Here is a 23,946-nt window from a genome sequence, read left to right as displayed (position 1 = left end):
GTGGTGGTACGTGTGCGGCTGGGTGCTAAGTGGTGGTACGTGTGCGTCTGGGTGCTGGGTGGTGGTACGTGTGAGGCCGGGTGCTAGACGGTGGTACGTGTGCAGCTGAGTGCTTGGTGGTGGTACGTGTGCTGCTGGGTGCTAGGTGGTGGTACGTGTGCGGCTGAGTGCTAGGGGGTGGTACGTGTGCGTCTGGGTGCTAGGTGGTGGTACGTGTGCGGCTGAGTGCTAGGCGGTGGTACGTGTGCGGCTGAGTGCTAGGTGGTGGTACGTGTGCGGTTGAGTGCTAGGTGGTGGTACCTGTGCGGCTGAGTGCTAGGTGGTGGTATGTGTTCAGCTGGGTGTTAGGTGGTGGTACATGTTGGCTGGGTGCTGTTACATGTGGGGCTGGGTGGGTGTTTGGACATTATTTTATGTATTAAAAGAGAACATTTTGCTGGGCAGGTCTGCATTTGATCTGTGGGGGACATGGTATCTGCATTTGATCTGTGGGGGACATGGTATCTGCATTTGATCTGTGGGGGACATGGTATCTGCATTTGATCTGTGAGGGACATGGTATCAGCATTTGATCTGTGGGGGACATGGTATCTGCATTTGATCTGTGGGGGACATGGTATCTGCATTTGATCTGTGGGGGACATGGTATCTCCATTTGATCAGAGGGGAACATGGTATCTGCAGTTGATCTGTGGGGCACATGGTATCTGCATTTGATCTGTGGGGGACATGGTATCTGCATTTGATTTGTGAGGGACATGGTATCTGCATTTGATCTGTGAGGGACATGGTATCTGCATTTGATCTGTGGGGGACATGGTATCTGCAGTTGATCTGTGGGGGACATGGTATCTGCAGTTGATCTGTGGGGGACATGGTATCTGCCGTTGATCTGTGGGGGACCTGGTATCTGCAGTTGATCTGTGGGGGACATGGTATCTGCGTTTGATTTGTGAGGGACATGGTATCTGCATTTGATTTGTGAGGGACATGGTATCTGCATTTGATTTGTGGGGAACATGGTCTCTGCATTTGATCAGAGGGGAACATGGTATCTGCAGTTGATCTGTGGGGGACATGGTATCTGCAGTTGATCTGTGGGGGACATGGTATCTGCAGTTGATCTGTGGGGGACCTGGTATCTGCAGTTGATCTGTGGGGGACATGGTATCTGCATTTGATTTGTGAGGGACATGGTATCTGCATTTGATTTGTGAGGGACATGGTATCTGCATTTGATTTGTGGGGAACATGGTCTCTGCATTTGATCAGAGGGGAACATGGTATCTGCAGTTGATCTGTGGGGGACATGGTATCTGCAGTTGATCTGTGGGTGACATCATATCTGCATTTGATCAGTGGGGGACATGATACAGACCATTGTTATTTTTGGGAAAATATGTCTAAAATTATTTGTGCAAACATGGTATCTGAACATGCTCTGAGGTCAGCAAGTTATATATTTTATTTTATTTTTATATCATGGACATGGTGGCAGCATGTGATGCAGTTGGAGGGGGTGGCGCCACAGGTTTTCTTGCCTGAAGTGACAAAAAGGCCAGAGGCGCCCCTGCCAGGGACAGAAGGGAAGGGGAAGTCATGTTGTTGGTTATGTGGTAGTGGCCACTCCTGACAGCTTGCAGTTGCAACCTGAACATGAGCTTCTTACAATGCAAAACCAAAATGACTTGCAATATAATTTTAGATGCACACATGTTTATTATTTCACTCAAATGAAATGTAATATGATTTAAAAAAGAGATATTCACCTAGGGTTTTTAAATAGAGATTGCCACTAGCTTAATACAGTCATACATACTATAATTTTACAGGCATAATTTTAGGGTACACATCACCACCTTCCATACGAGTACATCAAATAAAGGTGCAGGGAAATAAGGGTGCACAATAACGTTCTTTCTTAGTAAAAAATTGTTATTAAAGGGACACTGTAGGGGGGTGAGGGGAAAATGAGTTGAGGTTACCCGGGGCTTCTAATGGTCCCCCACAGACATCCTGTGCCTGCGCAGCCACACCCCAATGCTCCGGCCCCGCCTCTGGTTCACTTCTGTAATTTCAGACTTTAAAGTCTGAAAACCACTGCGCCTGTGTTGCCGTGTCCTCACTCCCGCTGATGGCACCAGGAGCGTACTGCGCAGGCCCAGTATGGTCTGTGCCTGCGCCGTGCGCTCCTGGTGACATCAGGGGATGCGAGGACACGGCAACGCAGGCGCAGTGGTTTTCAGACTTTAAAGTCTAAAATTCCAGAAGTGAACCAGAGGCGGGGCCGGAGCATCGGTGAGTGGCTGCACGGGCACAGGATGCCTGCGGGGGACCATTAGAAGCCCCGAGTAACTTCAACTCATTTTCCCCGACCCCCCTACAGTATCCCTTTAAATGCAGATATTTTACTATAAAACCGTAAAAAATCAATAATAAATACCAATATTTTACTATGGCCAAACCTAACCCTACTCTCACACAAAATTCTCCCCCCAATACCTAACCCTAACCGCCTCCCGAATACCTAAAACTAACCCCCCCATCCAAACACACTACCTACCTAATGCCTAAAACTACCCCCCCCACCTGCATACACTACCTGTCTAATGCCTAAAACTAACCCCTCCGCCTGCACAAACTACCTGTCTAATTCCTAAAACTAACCCCCCAACCTGCACACACACTACCTGTCTAATGCCTAAAACTAACCTACTGTCACGATCTGTGACGATAGGTGGACGCAGAGAGTGTCTGATTACCGGTAATCTGCAGTATCACCGGCACACAGACGTATATCTGATTATGGGTGAGCTGCAGTCTCACCGACAATCCGATATATAAACTAACCCCTGCCCACTCAAGGTGTATAGTGATTGGTGCAACAGTAATAGGCACTACGCAGTGGCGAGACACACTGCTAGCGGCAAACTTCCGTCCAGCGGCAAGGGCCCGCTGGAGGAGGATAGTGAAACAAGCAAAATTCGGCAACAGAGTATCAATACAGCAAGGTACAGAATCAGGAGGCTAGGACGGAGTCTAATAACGAGCCGGGGTTCGGCAACAGGAGATCGGAATATCAAGGTACAGTATCACAGATCAGAGGCGAAAACGAGAGGTACAGCAAGGTCGGCAACAGGAGATCAGATTGGCAAAAGTACAAGAGGATTAGGCAAGAGCAAGGTCAAGAACGAGCAAAAAGGTCAAAGGCACAGATAAATCACAATGGTATGTTTCTTCCAGTACTTATATATTGGCAGTACCAATATATAAGTATACTGTGGATCCGAGAGCTAACACAGGTGTGATCGCTACAGCGGACACAGAATACTGACAGTCTGCTGCTTAAATGCAGACTGTCACTTCAGCAAACTCCACCCCCCCGATGATGTCAGGAAGGAGGCGGCAACTGTCCCGGCAGCCTGCTCATGTGATTTTCCTCCTCAGGGCATAAAGGGCGTGACGCTCCGTGCGTGCGCGCGTTGCCCTGCCCTGCTGAGACATGCTCCTGGTGGTACGCTGAGCGGAGGAGGATGCCGCCGGGACAGACCGGAAGTTCGGGGTCCCGATGACGTCAGCCGCGAGCGCGGCGTTCGCACTACCGCTGGCGGTGGGGGTGAGTCCATGCCTGACATTACCCCTCCCCTGAGGCGTGGTCTCCGAACGCGCCAATGAGGGTCTATCAGGGTTTGTATCATGAAATTCCCGTATGAGTTCCTGTGCATGAAATTGATGTGCTGGTACCCAGGATCTCTCCTCCGGACCATAACCCTTCCAATGAACCAGATACTGAAGAGAATTCTGAACAAACCGGGAATCCAGAATTCTCTCAACCTCATACTCAGGTTCACCGTCAACAAGCACAGGAGGGGGACCAGAGTCCACCTGTACTGCGGGTTTCAGCAATGACACATGAAATGTTCTTACTCCCCGCATTGACTGAGGTAATGTCACTTGATAAGATACCCTATTGATCCTTTTGGCTACAGGATATGGACCTATAAATTTAGGTCCAAGTTTAGCTGATGGCTGTCGTAAGGCGATATGCCGAGTGGAGATCCAGACAAGATCTCCGGGAGAGAACTCCCACTCAGGAGAACGCCTTCGGTCAGCCTGTTGTTTCTGGGCCGAGACTGTTTTCCTTAAATTATTATTAACCTCCCTCCAAAGAGTTCTTAGCGTCTCTTGCCAGACCTCTAGGGCAGGAAAAGGTGAGGACCTGACAGGGAGTGATGAAAACCTTGGTGACCTTCCATTGACAATTTGAAAAGGTGAAAACCCAGAGGAAGAACTCCGAAGATTATTATGGGCAAATTCAGAATATGGTAAGTACTGAACCCACTCTGTTTGATTGTCTGCCACATAACATCGGAGGTATTGTTCCAAGGACTGATTCATTCTCTCCGTTTGCCCATTAGTTTGGGGATGAAACCCAGATGAAAAGGAGAGGGTGATCCCTAATGCCTTGCAAAATTCTCTCCAGAATTCTGAAATGAACTGTACCCCCCTGTCAGATACTATGTTCTCAGGAACCCCGTGAAGACGAAGAATGTGGATTACGAAAAGATCTGCAAGTTCTTTAGCGGAAGGAAGTTTCTTCAAAGGTACAAAATGAGCCATCTTAGAGAATCGGTCCACAATGACCCAAATCACCGTATTACCGTCCGAGGGTGGTAATTCCCCCACAAAATCCATGGATACATGAGTCCAGGGCTCGGAGGGTATAGGCAGCGGCTGGAGGGTACCCATCGGAGATACACGTGAGGGTTTACTCCGTGAGCACACTGAACAAGACACAACAAAATCCTCAACATCACTCCTCCACGAAGGCCACCAGACGCTCCTGGACAATAATTCTCTAGTTCGAGCCACTCCAGGGTGACCAGCTAGCTTATGAGCATGAAAGAATTGAAGTATTTGTAATCTGAACTGTAACGGTACAAACATGAGGTCAGACGGTTTCCCTACTGGACTATCCTGTTGGTAGGGAAGCAGGACAGAGGCAATATCCCTCATAGAGTCTATACTGGCTATGACAATTTTCTCAGATAAAATTGGATCTGGTTCGGAGGGCAGTACTGATTCAATGTCAAAACATCGTGAAAGAGCATCAGCCTTGATATTTTTGCTTCCAGGTTTAAACGTGATGATGAAATCAAACCTAGAAAAGAATAAAGACCACCGTGCCTGCCTGGGATTTAACCTCTTAGCCCCCTTCAGATATTCCAGGTTCTTATGATCCGTATAGACCGTAATCACATGTTCCGCCCCCTCCAGCCAGTGTCGCCACTCCTCAAAAGCCAACTTCACGGCTAATAGCTCCCTGTTCCCGATATCGTAATTCCTCTCTGCCTCAGAAATTTTTTTCGAAAAAAACGCGCAAGGGTGAAGTCTCCCTTGTGATCCGGAGTACTGTGACAAGACTGCCCCAACCCCGATCTCTGATGCGTCTACCTCCACTATGAATGGCCTGGACGAATCGACATGGTGCAAAATGGGGGCCGAACAAAAGGCAGTTTTAAGACTCGTAAAAGCAGAAATGGCTTCGGGAGACCAACTGCTAACATTAGCCCCTTTCTTAGTCATGTCAGTGAGGGGAGCTACCAGAGCGGAGTACCCCTTTATAAATTTCCTGTAATAGTTAGCAAACCCCAGAAAACGTTGTAAGGCCTTTAGATCAACTGGTTGCGGCCAGTCTAAAACTGCCGCAACTTTACTGCTATCCATAGCTAACCCAGATCTGGAAATGATATAGCCAAGAAATGGGACTTCATTGACTTCAAACAAACATTTCTCCAACTTGGCATATAATGAATTCTCCCGTAACTTTTGTAATACATACTGGACCTGAGATCTATGTTCCCTGATATTGCGAGAAAAAATCAGAATGTCGTCCAAATAAACGACCACAAATTTCCCTACCACCTCCCTAAAAATGTCATTAACTAATTCTTGGAAAACAGCGGGGGCATTACACAGACCAAAGGGCATGACTAGGTACTCGTAATGCCCATCCTGAGTATTAAATGCCGTCTTCCATTCGTCACCCTGTCTAATTCTGACCAGATTGTAAGCTCCCCTGAGATCTAGTTTAGTAAAGATCTGGGCACCTGTGACCTGAGAAAAAAGATCATCAATCAGGGGGAGTGGGTATCGGTTCTTTATCGTTATGGCATTAAGAGCTCGATAGTCGATGCAGGGACGCAGCCCCCCATCTTTTTTCTTTACGAAGAAAAATCCTGCCCCCGCGGGTGATCTAGAGGGTCTAATGAACCCCTTATCTAAGTTTTCCTGAATGTACTCCCTCATGGCCACCTTTTCGGGTCCCGTGAGATTATAAAGATGACCTCTAGGGGGCATGGTTCCTGGTCTAAGCTCGATTGGACAGTCATAAGGCCTATGAGGTGGTAGTGAATCGGCCGATCGTGGACAAAACACATCAGCGAAGGAGCTATAAGGCTGAGGTAAACCTTGAGGGGTTAATTGAGTGGAACGAAGAGGGCATTTTGATATGCAGTGCTTCTGACAGTAGGTTGACCAAGACAGCAACTGACCAGAAGACCAATCAATCTGTGGAGAATGTAACCGTAACCAGGGAAGGCCCAATATAATCGAGCAAGAAGGCATTCTGATAAGGTAAAATCGTAATTTTTCACAATGTAAAACCCCAACGGTGCAGATTAATTCAGGAGTGATAGAGACAGGTTGACTATCTTGTAATGGGGAATCGTCGATTGCAGTGACTATGATACGTTTCTCAAGAGGAACCACCGGTATGCCTAATTTAAGTGCTAAATTATAATCCATAAAATTGGCTGCAGCGCCCGTATCAATAAAAGCCTGCAGTGCAATGTCTTGTTTGTCCCAAGAAATGGAAATGGGAAATAAGATTTTATCTTTTGGAGGTACGGAATTCTCGCCCAGGGTAGTACCCCCGACTAACCCTAGGCGGAGAAGTTTTCCGGCTTCTTGGAACAAACAGAGGCAATATGACCCTTGTCCCCACAATATAAGCACAGACCCTCTTTTCTCCTTCTCAATTTCTCTGTCTCGGATAATTTAGAGTGACCCAGCTGCATGGGCTCCTCAGTAGAAGAGGAAGTGGTAACACTTGTGGAAGGTTGTGAGCGCATGAAGGGTCGCTGCCTGGTAGACCTGTGAAAACGTACTCTGCGGTCTATTTTGATGGCAAGACTTATGGCCTCATCTAAAGTTCTAGGTTCAGGATGACTTAGCATTAATTCCGACACAGAATCAGACAACCCTGTTAGGAAGCGATCCAAAAGAGACTGCGCCTCCCACCTGGTAGAAAATGACCATTTGCGGAATTCCGCAGCATAGGTTTCCACTGAATTCTGACCCTGTTTGAGTCTTTTTAGTTTCCTCTCAGCTGTGGCGGAAGTATCTGGATCGTCATACACGACCGCCATGGCTTCGAAAAAATTTTCTACAGAGGTAAGAGCCTCATGACCCAAGGGTAGGCTATAGGCCCATGTCTGTGAGTCTCCTTGTAAAAGGGTTTTTATGAGCGTGACCCTTTGCAACTCAGAACCAGAGGAAATGGGACGCATTTGAAAATATGATTGACACCGATCCCGGAAATTACGGAAATCGGAGCGTTCTCCTGAAAACAATTTGGGTAACGGCATTTTGGGTTCAACCGGTAATACAGGAGCGGGATTAACTGGTGCTTGCAGGTTTTGCACAACCTCAGCTAGTCGGTTAAGCTGGACCTGCTGATCTTTAACGGTCTGGTTTAATTGAGCGACGACTGTCGTCAAAGTGTTAACCTGCTGGACCAGAGCATCCATTTTTTGGTCCGCTGTACTGTCACGATCTGTGACGATAGGTGGACGCAGAGAGTGTCTGATTACCGGTAATCTGCAATATCACCGGCACACAGACGTATATCTGATTATGGGTGAGCTGCAGTCTCACCGACAATCCGATATATAAACTAACCCCTGCCCACTCAAGGTGTATAGTGATTGGTGCAACAGTAATAGGCACTACGCAGTGGCGAGACACACTGCTAGCGGCAAACTTCCGTCCAGCGGCAAGGGCCCGCTGGAGGAGGATAGTGAAACAAGCAAAATTCGGCAACAGAGTATCAATACAGCAAGGTACAGAATCAGGAGGCTAGGACGGAGTCTAATAACGAGCCGGGGTTCGGCAACAGGAGATCGGAATATCAAGGTACAGTATCACAGATCAGAGGCGAAAACGAGAGGTACAGCAAGGTCGGCAACAGGAGATCAGATTGGCAAAAGTACAAGAGGATTAGGCAAGAGCAAGGTCAAGAACGAGCAAAAAGGTCAAAGGCACAGATAAATCACAATGGTATGTTTCTTCCAGTACTTATATATTGGCAGTACCAATATATAAGTATACTGTGGATCCGAGAGCTAACACAGGTGTGATCGCTACAGCGGACACAGAATACTGACAGTCTGCTGCTTAAATGCAGACTGTCACTTCAGCAAACTCCACCCCCCCGATGATGTCAGGAAGGAGGCGGCAACTGTCCCGGCAGCCTGCTCATGTGATTTTCCTCCTCAGGGCATAAAGGGCGTGACGCTCCGTGCGTGCGCGCGTTGCCCTGCCCTGCTGAGACATGCTCCTGGTGGTACGCTGAGCGGAGGAGGATGCCGCCGGGACAGACCGGAAGTTCGGGGTCCCGATGACGTCAGCCGCGAGCGCGGCGTTCGCACTACCGCTGGCGGTGGGGGTGAGTCCATGCCTGACACCTCCCAACCTGCAAACACTACCTGTTTAATGCCTAAAACTAACCTCTCCAACCTGCACACACTACCTGGCTAATGCTACTAACCCCCCACCCACCCGCACACACTACCTACCTAATCCCTAAAACTAACCCCCCCACCCACACACACTAGCTGCCTAATGCCTAAAACTAACCCCCCACCCGCACACACTACCTGCCTATTGACTAAAACTAACCCCCCACCACCACCCGCACACACTACCTGCCTAATGGCTAAAACTAACCCCCCCACACACACACACTCGCACACACTACCTGCCTAATGCCTAAAACTAACCTCCCCAACCTGCACATACTATTTGGCTAATGCTACTAACCCCCACCCACACACACTACCTACCTAATCCCTAAAACTAACCCCCGACCCACACACACTACCTAACTAATCCCTAACACTATCCCCCCACCCGCACACACTACCTAACTAATCCCTAACACTATCCCCCCACCCGCACACACTACCTACCTAATCCCTAAAACTAAACCCCCCCCCCACCTGCACACACAATAATTGCCTAATGCCTAAAACTAAACCCCCCACCACCACCTGCACACACTACCTGGCTAATGCTACTAACCCCCCCACCCGCACACACTACCTACCTAATCCCTAAAATGAAACCCTCACCCGCTCACACTACCTACCTACCTAATGCCTAAAACTAATCTCCCCAACCCACACACATTACCTGTCTAATGCTACTAACCCCCCACCCGCACAAACTACCTACCCAATCCCTAAAACTAACCCTCCCACCCTCACACACTACCTAACTAATCCCTAAAACTAACCCCCACGCTGCAACCTCCTCCCCCCAGCAGTTGTGGTGCAGTGCGATGATCGCACAGCACAAAAATAAGTAAAAAAGAAACATTAAATATCAGGCGTCACAGAATAGCAGCATTTGGGAGCCCGCGATACCCAATATATAGTGGGTGTTGTATTAGCGCCCGCTATAAATCAGGTGCCCAAATATCCTATCTGGCACCCAAAACCGGCTATTTTGCATTGGCGCCTATGGCAGTGCCCATTTAGACCACTTGCCACATGCACCCTTTTTTCCTGCCCTGCTTCCATACATCTAATCTCCAGAGTACCCTCCTGAATTGTTAAGCTTGGGGGTGTAATCTCCACAGTCAGCATACAACACATAAGCTGACGTGAAGGAGGTACACACACCAGCACAAGGGATCAGGATATCCCCAGTTTAGTGGAGGAGAGGACTGACTCCAATAGGAGATTGTGGTGCACAGAGCCGGTGCAGATCTGAACAGCCACAAACACTTTCGTAATAACGTCTCAGCGCAAGGTAGCGCTGAGCGCATAAACCAGGACTGAGGAGATCAGGACAGGTAGACAGAATGAACGCTTGCTAGCTAGCGATTACTTAGCGACAGCAAGCGTCCAAAACCAGACAGACTGGAATGAGGCAGCCAATGCGTTGCGGCGATGGCGTGCCTCACAAAGACAGGACAGGAGAGACAGGAAATAGCAGGATCGAGATAGATGAACGTAACACAGATAAATATACAATAAGTATGTTTTCCTAGCGTATTACAATTACAGCTATCAATGAAACTATTCGTAACGTCTGACTAACATATGTATATATTGGCAATGAACCGATATATGACATAAGCAGGAACTCTGACTAAGACAGAAGTAATACAGGGAACAGGACTCAGAAGGATTCGCTATCTCTTCGCAGAGATGAACGCAATCCACAAACAGGACCAGGAATAGGATTCAGAAGGATTCGTTATCTCTTCGCAGAGATGAACGCAATCCACAAACAGGACCAGGAACAGGATACTAGCTCAGCACGGGTGTTCACGATACGCGCAAACTACCAAAACGTGCTGGAAAACTGACTAGCTGAACACAGGAAATAAACAGTTCGTGTACGTATATATCAGCGACACTGATATATTAACGTAACACGAATACAAGGAAAATAACAAAATGTGCAAGTATGCGTATATATTGGCGATGAACCAATATATGACACAAGACAAGCAAGTAGCAACTTCTAGAACAAGAGCAGAACTAGGAGGACTCGCTGACCCCTTCGCAGGAGTCAGCGCAGTCCACACGGACCAGGAACGAGGTGGGGCACGAGCAGAGTAACAGATAGAGTCTGAAACTATGATAGCCCATGAGGCATTGCAGGAAGCAGTTCTTTATACTGAGGTCATCCAATGGGAGCAGACCTGCAGATTCCCACACAAGTGAATGGTAATTAATCACAGGCTGATAGCAGGAAAAGGCAGACAATGATATGCAGCCTGCAGGAAAGGGACCGCCCCTCCACTGCAGCAGACAATGTTTGTTTACACAAAAGCATATTAAACTGTCATAAACTTCAGAGCGACTGCAGATGGAATCAGCAACTAGTTTAAGTGCAAACCAAACTATGCAAGCAAATGCATGTAATGACATTAGAACTGCTTGGTTTGCAATACCAGTGCAGTCAGCAGTAAACGCTGCAGAAGCGATCATAACATGAATAATAAGTCTCTCTCCTACTAATGTGACCCCCTTCTATCTGAAAAATCCCCTGTGCATATCTCTAGCCCTAAAGTCTTCATTGTTTCCTCTCCATATCTGTCACCACTCCACATCCAACTACTCTGTCTGCATGCCTTGACTATTATTATTATTATTTACTAGCAGACCCAAGCCCATTTAAAAATGGCTCTAGGGTCTGTGTTTCTCGCTGCCGCCCGCCGCATGTACTGCGCACGCACATGCACCCGCCGCACACGTGCTCGTGCGTGCACCCGCTGCGCACACTGCCGACCGCTCACATGCCGCCCGCTCACATGCCGCCCGCTCAGCCCCCTGGCCCCGTCCCCCTGTCTTTGTGAGGCTGGGTCTGTGCTGCGCAAATGCGCAGTAGCAAAAAGCACAGACCCAGCTACACAGGGACAGCGTGACGCAGGGGTTTTATTATAGAGGATTATATTTATAGAGTGCCAACATATTGTTGGACAATAAATATATACAACTAGCAGACCCAAGCCCATTTAAAAACGGGCTCTAGGGTCTGTGTTTCTCGCTGCCGCTCACCACAAATACTGCACAAGCGCGCACCCGCCGCACACATGCACACCCGGCAACCCGCTCACACGCCCTCCCGGCTCCCTGGACCCGTCCCTGTCCGCCTGTCTCTGTGAGGCTGGGTCCGTGCTGCGCACATGTGCAGTAGCAAAAAGCACGGACTGCGTGATGCAGGGACACAGGGGTTTTATTATAGAGGATGCTACAAGGATGACAGACATAACAATATTATACAACATAGAACAAAGTTATATAAGGCAAATTGTACAAAATACATGATCATGCGATATGGGCTGGTTAGGTAGGCCCAGTATATACAAGTACAGGCTGTCATAGGACAGGAGCACACGATCCTGTAGGTTACACTAGGGAAGGGAGGATCCTTTCAGAGGCTTACAATCTAAAGGGTCAGGGTGGAAGCACTAGGTGGGGCTGTGAAATAAATATTCAGTAGAGAGTTACTGGGGGAGATTTATCAACGCATTACCGACAGTTTTTTCTTCTTAATCTGTTCTAACCAGCAGGGAGATCAGTTCTGCATGATAATAAGAACCTTCTTAAATCCTAATAATAGTGGCAGTTTAGGGTGGATTTCTAGAGCTGCACTACAGTTAAGAGAAGTGCAAATCCATCCCTAAACTGGCGCAGATAAAGAAGTGCTTGAAAGCAGTTCTACAGCTGTAGAATTGCAGGCTAGACATGATTGCAGAGTGCAGGCTATACATGATTTGTAATGTGCCCCTCCCACCTGCTGAATTCCTCCTCAGAGCTTGCTGCTCTCAATACAGCAGGTGTGTTGGTTACCTCAGCAACAGCAATTCCCCTCACACACTGCACTGTCTGAGAGACCTTCCTAGCTCCTCCTATTATTTTTAGAAGGAATCTGCACTATCTAATGATTTCTTAAGATGCCTGAGACTGTTCTGCATGGATTTCTATAAACCTACCAATATTTTGTCTCAGACACTCTTGATAAATCTGGCCCAGAGTGTGGTAGGGGGTGGGTAGGCCATCTTGTAGAGGTGGGTTTTGAGGGCTTGCTTGAATGTGCTGAAGGAGGGAGCAAGTCTGATGGGTGGTGGAAGGGCATTCCAGAGGGTGGGGGTGGCTCTGGAGAAATCCTGCAGGCGGGCATGGGAGTGGGAAATGCGTGGGGCGGTGAGGCGAAGGTCATTGGAGGATCGGAGGGGGCAACCTGGTGTATACCTGTGAACAAGCTCTGAGATGTAGGTAGGGCAAGTTTTGTGCACAGATTTATACGCCAGGCATAGAATCTTGAAACTTATCCTGAAACAGATAGGGAGCCAGTGCGGGGATTTACAGACAACACTATTGCACTGCACGGTCCCCACCTGCATGTTCCATCCACTGTTCTGAAGTGACACCTTGTGGGTGCTGCATTAGAGGAAAATCATTGCATGCCGTTTAAAACACAATACTATGTTTTCTAAAGATTATGATTTAACAGGGTCTCTTTTGAGGTGTGGTTCTCATGGGCTGTGCCTGTATAGATCACTGCATATGGCATTTTAATATGATACGTAGGATTTCCTCCAATGTGCGATCATATGTTCTATTTCAAATTATTTATGGTGGATATGCTGAACTAATGGTTATTTTGATTGTGCTAAAAAAACTGCAGCTAGCATAAAATACTATAGGATATACCGAATGAGCTAATGAGCTATTCATATTCACACACATACTTAAATTGTTCCTATCTAGTATAGCATATTTAGATTTAGTAATGTGCGGAGTTTGGCATGCAAATGTCATCATTCTTCAACTTTGTTTTTGTTTTTTCATTTTGCCTACACTTAAGCTGACCATACACTGGCCCGATTTGCGCCCGTTTCGACAGCAGATTCGATCACTGGGATCGAATCTGCTGCCAATCGTTCACGCTACACGCCGAATTTCGATCCATTTCGTCCGATCCCGTCGATCGCGCCGTGCGGAAAATAACCGTCGATCGCCCGCGGGTAAAGAGCGCATCGCTAGCGGCGTTCGAGTGCCCGACGACCGACGCAATAGAGCCCGCATACATTACCTGCTCCGCCGGTGCGACTCCAGTCCCCCGGTCACCGCTGCTCTGTCTGCGCTGTGGTCTCCAGGTCCGGCATGCCTCACTTCTTCTAGCCCGGCAGGAAGTTTAAACAGTAGAGCGCCCTCTACTGTTTAAACTTCCTGCCGGGCTAGAAGAAGTGAGGCATGCCGGACCTGGAGACCAGAGCGCAGACAGAGCAGCGGTGACCGGGAGACTGGAGTCGCGCCGGCGGAGCAGGTAATGTATGCGGGCGGGGGCAGCAGCAGCGGCACCACCACAACAGATTGTGAACAGTTTCAGGCTGAAATCGGTTCACAATCTGTTTGCTGTAAAGGTAGCCATACGATCCCTCTCTGATCAGATTCGATCAGAGAGGGATCTATCTGTTGGTCGAATCTGATGGCAAATCGACCAGTGTATGGACACCTTTATAGGTTTACATTTTTATAATCCATTTAATGATATCTTGTTTATGCTACACAATTATGTGGTAAGGATTATTATTTACTCATCACAGAAGTGGATCATTTTAGTACTATACATGGTCTGCACCATGCTTTTCATGTGTTAATTGTTAAATAAATATAAATGTACTTCAGGAACATTATAATCATAAAGACAACAATGCACATTCACTCACTGTAGGTTTCAGGAAAGGTCATTGCGATGAAAAATGTCTCTATTAAGAATGTAATGTTCCTTATTGTGTAATAAAGAAACTATTCAATTATTTATGCGCTCTGTGCTGCTTGCCATATCACACTACTAGTAACCAACAAAGAGGTGCCCATTGGGCACAACACAGATCGGATGAATTGACTTGGTAGTGTGAAGAGGATGTCTGAGCCTTTCTACCTTTTCTCTACTAGAGGGGTGTACTGACCATGCAGGCACTTGGGCATGGACCGAGGGCCCGTGGTCAGTAGGGGGCCCACCAGAGTGCTGTGAGCAGGAGGGGTGGCAGCGCAATGAAGGGGGAGCAATGGGCACAACAGTGGGGAAGGGGGATGTCTCCCCCCTGCCCTCACCTTGGGGCTCCCCCTTCCTCACTCCCTCCTCCAGAATTTACTATTGCGGGCGGCTGGCAGCAGGCTGGAACTTACTGCTTCTCTTCCAGCCGTGGGAGGGAGCTCTGCACGCCGCAAGTCTGGTCTACTAAAGTATGTGTATGTTGTGTTTACTGTGTATGTGTCTACTGTGTATGTTGGGGGAACCACTGCTGCCAGATTACATGTATTTTGGGTGATCCGCTGCCAGATTACACTTATTTTGGGAAACCGCTGTCAAATTATGTGTATGTTGGGGAACCACTGCTGCCAGATTACGTCTATTTTGGGGGAACCACTGCCAAGTTACTTGGATTTTTGGTGAAGCGCTGTCAGATTACATGTATTTTGGGGGGAAACACTATAGCAGAGCTCAAACTTCCCTGGCAGACCTTTTACACCACTGCTATGGTCATGTATATTTGGCCCTACCGGTAACCATGCCCACTTTCTGTTGCGTGACCACGCTCATTTTTCTCAATAAAAAATATCCTTTGTCAGTTAATTTTTATATCTTTGTCTGTAAAAAATAACATGCAAGGTTGGCAACACTGGTACGGGGCACCATAATCTCCTATTGCCTGGGGGCCCCTTGAGTTGTTAGTCCGCCCCTGCTCTACTAACCTATGCTGAACTTTCATCATTGTCGTTGGTGTCTATACATGTTCCAATCCGATTAATTAATCTACACCACAAACTGACATTGGCTAGGCCATTAATATAAGAAAACTTATTGTGCCATTAGCAGTAAAGTTTATGTGCAGCAGTGAACAGCCATTATGCTTTGTTTTGCAATGTATAAGGAATATGCCAGCTTCATGGTTTGATAAATATTGGTTTCAATTTTAAATGTTCACTAATATGCACTGTATTTTGTTTATTGATCATATTTGTCATATTACTGTATATATTTACTGTGAGTAATTTATCAATCCATCTATAATAAACCCTAAGTAGGGTTACTAATTGTTAACATATAACTGGATTGTACCACAGCAAATGAACACTTCTTAGTGAGCCACCGATAATTGATTACAAATGTTTTATAGTGGTTTGGGGCTATACAAACAAAGCAATATTAGCCATAATATATGTTTTTATGCTTTCATGTTATGGGCTTGCATTTGAATATATATAACATGTGTTTTTTACAGTAACATAGCTAGTTGCCTGGATGTTCAATAATTTGCTGAACACTGAATTCTGAGCCATATTTTAGCTCAGCTGTTAGCACAAAAAGTCATTAAACTCTAGATCCAGCATTGTTCCCCACTGTGCCTTGGCTGCTTCATCCTTCCCTTTTCTTTAGTGAGTATTTGTTACTCTTGTTAAACCTTTAAAATATATTTCTAGGAAAGGAAGAGTGAATCTGGCACATTATTGCCAGGCACTGGGGGAGAAAAGAAGCCAAGCAACGTAAAAGAGTAACACGATAAAAATGTTTCTCAAAGAAATGCAGCCGATTGTCAGAGGAAAGCACCAAAGCGTGTCGTGTCTCTCTGAGATTCTGTGTCTCCCTCCCTGTGCCTCCTCCAGCCTTGACTGCCTTTATGTGCAAGGAAGGCTCCAGGATGTTTTTAGTGCAGGTGGTTTGTAGGTGTTAGATCCACTGGTGGAATAACTGTCTCATCTGATTAGTTAAATAGAACAGAAGATTGCATTAATGTGTAAACTTAACATAGATACACTGTGTAACATTACACACATTATGAGTACCCCAACCTACCCCACTCATCCCTGTGGGAAAAACTGTTATAGTGTGAGGAAGAAAATCTGAGACTAACAAAAATCAGAGGGAAAATGCATCATGCTAAAAGCACCATGCTGAAAAAACAGGGTGAATATACAAGGAGAATACCTTGCCTTTAACATGTTTTATTACATCTCTATGCAGAGGTTTGTACTGTACATTTTTCACTGAAAAATATGATGTCTAGTCAATAAATACATGGGGGAAAGATGAGTTTGGTGACTATCAATGGTTACTGGAGACACAAGCTTTATGGTTTCGGTGTGATGATATGATTGCCTCCTAATGGATGATACTAACTGGTGAACAAAGATCTTCATGCCATATCAGACACCACCTAGGTTGGCTAAAGATCTTCCATCAAGATTCAACGACACAAGAAAAAAAAAAGATATTTTTGGTGACATTCCTTCTTAACATTGCATAGCTTTGCTATTCCACTTTGCTATTCTGCCTTTAATTCCCATCAAAGCTTCCCATAGTGCATTTAAAAAATGGTACTTACGGAGAGATAAAACACAAATACTTCCCTCCCTAGGAAGGTTCGCTCTGATCCAATGCCATCTTATTTCTGTGCTTTGTATATACTGGCACAGCATTGAAATCGCTGGCAAGTATTCCTGTTGTCTGCTTTCTCTGCCCATACAGCTCATACATACAGAAAGTTTAGAGTTAAAATTAAGCTGAAAAGGAATGCTTGTAAGGCCCTAAAACAGTAGGGGACCAAGGCTGCATAAAATAAGCAACTATAAAGCGTGCAATAAAAATTGTAAAAATATATATTATGCAGGCAAAAATTTAAGCTAAAATATCAAATCTAAAGATGGTTTATAAGTATATCAACTTGAAAAAAAGAAAGGTGGCTTGTATAGAACTCCTAAAAGATGAGGTAGGAAACTCAATGGTGGACAACCCAAGTAGGACAGAGCTTGCTTTGAAATCTTGCTTTGCTTTAGTCTTTACATGAGAAACATCTTTGTTGCATATTACAGTTGAAGAGGGGTCTTTGGTCTTCTGATTTTAATATTAAATACTTAACACAGGAAGGAGTGAAGGCAAAACTAAATAAAATAAAAACTGATAAGGCACCTGGCCTAGATGGCATCCATCCTTGGGTGCTAAGGGAATTAAGTTCAGTTATAAATAAAGCCCTTTATCTTACCTTTTGTGACTTTCCTTCAAGTAGGATAGTTCCAATAGCCTGGCATAAGAAGGGCAAGAAATCAGATCTGTGAAATTAAAGACCTGTAAGGTTAATATTGTTGCATGCAAACTATTTGAGGGTTTCCTAAGAGATTCTATACAAGACTTCATAGCAGAGAATAATGTAATTTCTCAGCATCAACATGAGTTTACTAAGCACAGGTCTTGTTTTACTAACTTGCTCAGTTTTTATAAGAAGGTGAATACTAATGTGGATATTGGGAATGCCGTAGATGTGATATACTTGGGCTTTGCAAATTCATTCATATTCATATTCATTGCAGATGATACAAAGTTGTGCAGAATTATCAATGGATAGAAAGATAATTAACTATTACAGAAGGGTGTGGATAGGATGGCAATATGGGCATGTAAATAGCAGATGTGCAAAAATGTCAATGTGCAAAAATGTAAAATTATGTGTCTTGGTACGTCTAGCACCATACAGAATGAAGAGAATACATATGAAAACATTAAAGTTGTAGCGGGACTTAAGAGTACTCGTTGACAACAAGACAAATAATCATATTCAATGCCAAGCAGCTTCAGATAAAGTAAATACAATTTTGGGATGCATTAAAAAGGAAATAAAAACTTGGGATGCTAGCATAACACTGCCCCTGTTTAGGTGTCTTGTAAGGCCGCATCTGAAGTATGGTATTCAATTCTGGGCAATTCTAGGCAAGAATGGTCAAGCCTAGATTTGTGGCAGGGCCACATAGGCCTGTGCCTAGGGTGGAAGATGAGAAGGGGCAGCCGCAGTTAAGAATAGGCATTCAACCACCCTGCTGCCTGTGCACATTGCAGGTGGCTACGGACTTGGCACAGGCACTCCAGCACCAAAGCCTCATCCTCCCCCTCCGTCAGCCACTGTGCACCTCTCTCCCCAGCCGGCGTTTCCTATCAGGTAAAATGCCAGCAAGTCATTTGTGAGAGACACTGGACAGCAAGTCATCTGTGACAGATGCTGGCTAGAGAGTCACACAGCCGCTGACTGAAGGTAAGGATGATGCTTTGGTGCTTAAGCCTGAGGATGTGAGTTACTCTACAGCTTCTCCTGTGGTCTTCAGGGGAGCAGCTGCCTATACAGGAGGGGGAACAGGCACCTTGCTACTTATACTTGGGGGGAGGGGGAACACCCACCTTTCTACCTATACTGGAGGGTTGGGATCAGCCACCTTTCCAACTATATGGGGGGTGGGGGAGTGGGCACCTAGGTACCTATACGGGATGGGGGCAGCCACCTTGCTACCTATACAGGAGGGTAGGGCAGCCATCTTTCTAACTATAGGGGAGAGAGAGACAGTCACCTTGCTACCTATACTGGAGGGGGGGAAACAGCCACCTTGCTACCTATACAGGAGGTGGGGCAGCCACCTTGCTACCTATAGGGGAGGGAATGGCCACCTAGCTACCTATAGCAAAGGGGGGAAGCCACCTTGCTCCCTATGCGGGGAGAGGGGCAGACACCTTGCTGCATATACGGGAGTGGGTTAACAGCCACCTTGCTACCTATACAGGATAGGGGGAACATTCTAGTGTAGTCCCTATTTAATGTTGCATGTTTTCTCTGCCTATTTGCCCCCCCCCCCTCCTCTCTGCGGACACAAAGCGCCAAAGCTTCAGCCACTAGTAAGCAGTAGCAGTGTTAAGGGGCCCATACATTTGCCGACCAACCAACCAATTGACGATTATTATAATAATCGAATTGGATGAAAAATGGTGCTGCCAAGTGCATGCCCGACCGACAAAGCGACCAATTTTGGGACAGACATTGGCCACACGGTCAATCGCGCATGCTGGAAAATTTTGGCCCGAAGCTGGTTGGTCAGGTGTGCGGCGGTATGGCGGCCGAATTGCGAACGAGCAACGAGACGACAAAACCCCCGCCACTGCCGCCGCAATTTATAAATGTATGCAGTGTGTGTGCATTTATACATTACCTGTCCGGTGTCGGCCTCCACGCGGTGTCCATCCATCTCACTGGGTTCCGCATACACGCCGGCGGTGCATAACGTCTGACGTATTCCCCGTGTGTACACTGTTACCCGACGAGATGGATGCTGAAACCGGACTGGAATCGGCCTGTAGTGTATGGGCAGATTCGATTAGAGACAAGTTTATCTCTAATCAGATTCGATTAGAGATACATTTGTCTCTTGGTCGTATCTGCCCATAATCTTCTAATGTATGGGCACCTTTAGGAAGTCTTGTTCTAGTAACAAACATTAAAGCTGCACACAGATGCAATTACTGTTAACTAGGAAGACGATGATCATTCTGAATGAGAGTTTTAAAGTTTACCCTAGGTGACATGTGACATGATGATTGATGAGATAAACATGTGTATGTAGAGGGAAAAGCATATTAATAACCAGGCTGTTTTACTTGTTTTATTTTGCTGCCTGAAATAATACATTTTTGGGCATGGAAGTGACAGCTTCTTTCTTGACAGTACCTTGTCAGGAATAAAGTAAACCACATCGATAAGCAAATTACAGCCATAAAAGTTTTCCTGGCAGAATACAACTTTTGAGGGCTAGAGAGACATAGGAAAATTCCAATAGTTCATGTATTTTAATTCTGGGACACTTAATAGGCTGCCATTGAGCAGAGACAATAAGACATTCAATCTACTATATAAATGATTAAATATAAAATAAAACCATAGGATATTTTTTTAAAGTCATGTTTAGGAGTAGGAGGACAGATTTAATGTTTATCTCATCAGTTTATTTTTATCTTGTGTTCACTTTAAGTACAGATATATTGCTTGGTACTCTTTGGAGAGATTAGGGAAGAAGGGGATATGAGAGATCAGCACCTCCAGCAGGTAGAATGATCTAAAACAGCCCCTGTCTGGCATTTCACAATTTGTCCTGAGGCAAAATATTGTTGGACAATGCCAGAAAAACAGAACTCTAGTGTCTGTGAAGAGCTTAAAGAGAACCTGAGCTGAAGTTCAGGTTAATAAACACATATTTAGCAAAAAAGAGCAAAGCCTTTGGATCCTAGAGGCTCCCCATATCCTTCTCACCACTGCTGTTGCTTGTTGGGACCATCTAAAACATCAGGCCCTCTTCTGGGACGGGCGCAGCTCCTCTCCGTGCAAGAACGGCTCCATCTTTCTGCACAGGCAAGGCCGTACTCGCGCAGGTTTGCCTAAAGAAGAGCGCAGCCCTGATCTTCATTCCGACAAACCCTCGTCAGAAATCTTTGGGGGTCCACGCTCAGCAACAGGAAGGTGGATGGCTTGCTAAAATGGGGCACACATTTTGCAAATTGAAAGTATCTCCTAGCACTAGGGTATGTGTATTCACAATGTACACTATCCATTCCTTCATATTTTTTCCATACAATGGAATCATTTCTGCCATGAATCTCCAGGCAAAGCTAACTGTTAGAGCTGTCAGTAGGAACTGTACCTAGAAGCAGTGCCAACCTCCAATTTCTCCATTCACAAAGGGACATCATTCTCCTATCTGAATCTTGAGAACAGATGGGGCAGAGGTTGGCACTGCAATCAGATTAAACTCCAGCAGACTGCTCTGACATTTAGATGTGCCCCCAGAGCAGGCCTGGATTTACATTACAGGAGCCTACAGGCACAGATGACCTGGATCCCTAGATTTCACTCTCCATGAGCCTGCAACCCCCTGCTGAACCCGCAAGTGTGTTGGCTGGCCTACTTCTCCCTATCATCATAACAACATTAAGACTTTCCTCAGGCTGGACAGCCCCACACTGAAGACACCACACAAAACACACAACTTTTATACAGGAACAACATGAAAAGCACCAATCAGGGAGAAGCACCCGGGAGGACATGATGGAAGACTGTCTGGAAAACACCGTGACCAATGGGATTGTTGGAGCACTGATACCTTTAAACAAAATATCCTGTGATACAACGAAGCATCTACCAGATACATCCGCCAAAAAAAATAGTACCAGGCAAAGTCGCTCATCCTGACTCTGTATTCCCCGTATGTACACCAGCCTAAAATAAATACAATAAATTCAAAAACAAAGATATCCCATGCTCCACCAAGTCACCAGACAGAAACCACCACTATGTAGTAAACAAACACGGCCATAGTCCCACCAACTAGCCAATCCACCCACCAATCATGTAAAAACAGCAAAAATGTGTCACGCGTAAAAATTGTTGCATAAAATGTAAAAAAAAAAACGCTGACTAATCACATAGTGGCACAAAGATGCATCATGCTTAAACGCTATCTCCGTATGCGTAAAAGTGGTCGCATCGGGAGCCTGAGAACGCCACCCGAGTGCTTCTCCCTGATTGGTCCTTTTCATGTTGTTTCTGTATAAAAGGTGTGTATTTTGTGTGGTGTCTTCAGTGTGGGGCTGTCCAGCCTGAGGAGTAGAGATGGCCCGAACGGTTCGACTGCGAACCAATTCGCGCGAACTTCGGTGGTTCGCGATCAAATGCGAACTATACGCGAGTTCAACCTGCCCCCTATACTACATCATTAGGGTCAACTTTGACCCTCTACATCACAGTCAGCAGACACATGGTAGCCAATCAGGCTACACTCCCTCCTGGAGTCCCCCCCCCCCTTACAAAAGGCAGGCAGCATCGGCCATTACCCTCACTCGTGTGGCTGCAGTTATTAGAGAAGGGAGAGTTGCTGCAGAGACATAGTGAAAGCTTAGTTAGGCTCTTGTTAGGCTTGTTAGCTTGCTCCTTGCTGATCCTAATTGCTAAAAAGCACCCCTCAACAGCTCTTTTGAGAGCTAATGTTGTTCTTGTGATCTATTTTTTTTGTGTGTGTGTGTCCCACAGACACTTGCATATACAGCCCTGTCAGTCAGTCGCAGCTGGCCCTTGGCCCCTTGGTAATTCCTACTGTGCCACTGCCAGGCCCAGTACATTCAGTGCCTACCTCTTCACGGTACCTGTGTGTGTGACAGCTGCAGATTTGTAATACCAATCACTGCATACCTGTTCAGTGCACCTACCTACATGACCGCAAGCAGTGTTATATTATATACCAGTCACTGCACCTGTTCACGGTACCTGTGTGTGTGACAGCTGCACATTTGTAATACCAATCCCTGCATACCTGTTCAGTGCACCGACCTACGTGACCGCACGCAGCGTTATATTATATAACAGTCACTGCACCTGTTCACGGTACCTGTGTGTGTGACAGCTGCACATTGTATTGATACCAGTCACTGCATACCTGTTCAGTACACCTGTGTGACCGTACGCTGTTTTATATACCAGTCTGTGCATACCTGTTAACTGCACCAGTGTGACAGCTGCACATTGTATCGTAATACCAGTCACTGCATACCTTTCACTGCACCTGTGTGACTGCACATTTTATTAGTCAAGTCAGTGCATACCTTTCACTTCATCCCCCCGATATGGACAAAACAAGAGGCAGAGCCAGAGGCAGGCCACCCGGAAGGTCTGTTAGAGGCTGCACTGTCATGATTTCATGCGGCCCTTGTCGTCCAAAGTACAGTGTTCAGAAGAAGGCACGTGCCATCAACCCCCAATATTGTCAGGACGTAGTTGACTATTTAACACAGAACATCTCATCTTCCTCAGCTTCCGCACGGAAGCGTGACAGATCTTCCTCCTCCTGCTCTGATTCTGGCACTCCACTTAACACTCCGTTGGCAGCCATCACCAAAGTTCCACCATCCCAGGGCTCAGCAGTGTGGACATTTTTTTGTGTGTCTGCCTCAGATGAGAGCAATGTCATCTGTACTCTCTGCCACCGAAAATTAAGCTGTGGAAAGACCAAGACCCGCATAGGGACAACTACCTTATGAAGGCACATGATTACAAAGCACAAACTGCAATAGAATGACCACCTGAGGAAAAGCAGTACACAAAAGTAAAGCCACAGATCCCATCAAGCAATTATTTTTCAAAAAAGACAATACCCAAACTGTACTGTGAGGTTGAAAGGCAAGTGGTGACATCTCTGGCACACAGCGTTGGGTCAAGGGTCCATCTGACCACGGATGCCTGGCCTGCAAAGCAAGGTCAGGCCTGCCCAAAGACTAAGT

The sequence above is a fragment of the Hyperolius riggenbachi genome, chromosome 1 (assembly GCF_040937935.1).
Source record: "Hyperolius riggenbachi isolate aHypRig1 chromosome 1, aHypRig1.pri, whole genome shotgun sequence".
NCBI classification, from domain to species: Eukaryota; Metazoa; Chordata; class Amphibia; order Anura; family Hyperoliidae; genus Hyperolius; species Hyperolius riggenbachi.
Note: the sequence above shows the minus strand (reverse complement) of the source record.